The sequence below is a fragment of the Bison bison genome, unplaced genomic scaffold, assembly GCF_000754665.1.
Source record: "Bison bison bison isolate TAMUID 2011002044 unplaced genomic scaffold, Bison_UMD1.0 scf7180017864344, whole genome shotgun sequence".
NCBI classification, from domain to species: domain Eukaryota; kingdom Metazoa; phylum Chordata; class Mammalia; order Artiodactyla; family Bovidae; genus Bison; species Bison bison.
Window position 1 is genome coordinate 404,864 of NW_011494916.1, and position 3,244 is coordinate 408,107.

Below are 3,244 nucleotides of genomic sequence, written 5' to 3' on the forward strand. Positions count from 1 at the left end.
AGACCTTTCATGAAATTATGATAAGACTGCTCTTCTATGCTAAAAATTAAAAGTGGCCTTAAAGAAAGTAGTCATGTAATTGAGAAAATCTGTGTTTAATTCATGGTGGCCAGAATGTCTGTAATTGTTATTGATTTCTTTTGCAGAAAAACTGGAAGATTATGACTATATATGGAAATATTTTTCTCAATTTTTTTATATTCCTTCTTCTTGAAAATAGAGTTTTTATGCAATGAACCGACTTGGATATTGGCTGAAAAATCATGAATTAATTATTGTATTCACACATATGAATTGATCATTTCCATTGAGTGTTTCAGATTCATTTTTAAAAACAGTCCCCATGTAGGCTTATAAATTTCATTCAATTATGTCTGTAAATACTGGATGTAGGACACTATTCAATAAAGCAAAAATCAGATTGTCTTCAGTGTGCATCTTTTTTTTCCATTTAGTTAAAAAACTTTTGTGGAAGAGTGAGAGTCCTAGTAACTTGTTAATTAAATCTGAATGAAAGTGAAATGTTCAGAAATGTTGATTTTTCAACTTTACTGTATTTGGTTTCATTCTTTACGGCTAAGATGGTTGTATGTTGGCAAAACTTCTGGAATGTTTTTCCTTTTCTTCCGTCTCATTCCGACAAGGTGATATAGTAAGGGGAACTCACTTTTTCTCCTGCACGTAGCGAGGCAGGATCGTCCTTGCTCCCTCGCTTCCTTTTTTGGGAGATGGACATCCTCGGCCTGTCTTTTGTTACAAAATCACCAAGCTTTCGTTTTCTTTTGGTTTTGGCCCTGATGTTGCAAAGCAAATATTTTTTTCCACATCCTTTATATTATGATGCAGCTAAAAAGAAAAACAACATTAACAGCTACGAAAGGAGGAAGCCTCCTTGCTGAGGGCTTTCTCAGGGCCCCTTGTTTCCGTCTGTATCTTTCCTGCCCTTCACCATAGCTCAGAGGGGCCTCACAGCAGCATCAGGGACCCCTTTGCAGAGCCCTCACCCCCAGCCCTGTCCCCAAGGGCTGCCTTCCCTCCCATTTACCCTAGAAGAGCTGCTCCTCACCAGTTCCAGTGGAAAGATCCCTGCCTTCCTCCTCCAAAAAGCAGAGAAATAACATCATATAATGTTTTCCCTACTCTAAGAACACTGGGGAAAAAATGGACTTTTTTTAATGATTGCAAATGTATATGTTACTTTAAACTGCAATTTAAAAGTTGTGTTCTGTTTCTTTTTATCAAATATTTGGAGGAGGATATGGAAAGTGACATTTGCAGACTGCCAGCAACTTGGAGGAAAGTAAAGGCACATTGGAACAGATTCTAGAGAGCAGGGGCTAAAATAAAGAAGCAAAGCGTTCGTTAGGGGTGAAAATAAAGCCCTGTCCTTGGTTTAAAAGTAGAAATACCTGTGTCGTATAAGACAGGAAAAGATGTACTTGTCAGTGAGAAGTTTGGAAGATTTAGGGAATCCATTTGACTGACAGTTCAGGACATTCTGAGTTGAGGGTGCCAAAACTCAGTATGAACCTTGGCTTTGTCCTTCACTCTCCACCGAGTCTCCGAGCTTCTTTGCAGGGAGCTTTGTGCTCTCGTGGCCAGTCCAGCAGAACAGAGAATGTGAGCTGGTCGTCCATGTCTTGGCCAATCATGTTTTTTTGTAGAACGTCTTTTAGTTGCACTTATTCTTTTAGTTGATATTATTTATGATTTCAGTTGAAGTTACTTGTTTTATTGCCATTGGTATCCTTTTTAATACTATTTTTAAAATTCATTTGTTATTGTAAGAATTTTCCCTTAGCTCTTTTAAAATTATTTTCTTTGACTCTGCTTCCCTCCTCCAGTTAGCCCTGCAGTGCCCACCAGTAAATGACCCCTTCCCTCCAAAATAAACAGCTTACAGTTCATGTTAAACTCAGTCTGTGGCATGTGGTGTACATGTACATCTTCATAATTGTCTTAAATACACTTTTTTTTTAACATGAAACAAACTGTTGTTCCATATTTTAAAAATAAGAAAATAGAAATGCGAAGACACTAAAAAGATGTTAAAGGAATTCCCAACTCCATACTACTCCCAGCTTTAGGATAAAGTCTGCTCCATGTGACAACATGAATGTACAGTCAATGTAATCTTCTATAGTTTCGATTATCCAGTTCCTTCAAGGGCTTCCCTGGTGACTCAGTGGTAAAAGAATCTGCCTGCAATGCAAGAGACCTGGGTTTGATCCCTGGGTCAGGAAGATCCTCTGGAGAAGGAAATGGCTGCCTAGGCCAGTATTCTTGCCTGGCGAATCCCCATGGATAGAGGAGCCTGGTAGGCTACCGTCCATGGGGTCGCAGAGTTGGACACGACTGAGCCACTAACACTTTAGGAAAAAAAAAAATACTACATTCATGTTCTATACAATCGATAGATGTCATCCAGGCTAAATAAAGATTAGGGGGAGAAAATGAGGCATAGGAGCAAGACAGTGACCTCATTTAAGTGCCTAAAATTTAAGTCACAGAAGCTAAAATCTCTTGTGGGGTCCCCTGAAGATGTCCCACGGGGCATCCATGCTCAGTCTCATGAAGCCTCCTTCCCGTCAGCCTGCCCGTGTTGGGCTCGTGTGGCTTCTGGCTGCTTGGCCTTCCCGCCTCCACTTCTAGTAACAGCATTGCTGTTTGTTTAGAGAACTCCCTCTTCCAATGCATGTGGCTCTGCGGGGGCTGCCAATCCCAGAGCATCCAGACCAGCCACAGAGATGGCCCTGGCCCAGGCTTGATGGGTATCATAGATCAGAAAGTCGGGTTACTCATGCAAAAGCACAGCTTAATGGGTCTCAGCCTAACCTTGTCAATGACGCTAAATTCTAAGTTCTCCCGCTTTAACCTGCCCCTTGTACACTAGGGATAGAATCAGTACGTGTACACCCAGGCACACAGCCCTGCCTTAGCAGAGATGCTTGGCTGATGGGGTGAGGAACATGACCTCAAAGCATCAAATTGGAATTTCTAGAGAAACGTGAGGTTTGGAGACTCTGATATGTTTTCTTCAGTTCAGTCGCTCAGTCGTGTCTGACTCTTTGCGACCCCATGAATCGCAGCATGCCAGGCCTCCCTGTCCATCACCATCTCCCGGAGTTCACTCAAACTCATGTCCATTGAGTCGGTGATGCCATCCAGCCATCTCATCCTCTGTCATCCCCTTCTCCTCCTGCCCCCAATCCCTCCCAGCATCAGAGTCTTTTCCAATGAGTCA

At 41.9% G+C, this 3,244-nt stretch overlaps 1 protein-coding gene across 1 annotated transcript in view; it reads left to right on the forward strand.

Moving 5' to 3' along the window:
* BCKDHB (branched chain keto acid dehydrogenase E1, beta polypeptide) overlaps positions 1–421 on the forward strand; it is a 270,277-nt gene extending 269,856 nt beyond the window's left edge. The window contains exon 11 of the mRNA XM_010854589.1: positions 147–421. The gene's annotated coding sequence lies outside the window, so the exon portion shown is untranslated. The remainder of the gene's footprint in view (positions 1–146) is intronic.
* Positions 422–3,244: the final 2,823 nt, after the last annotated feature.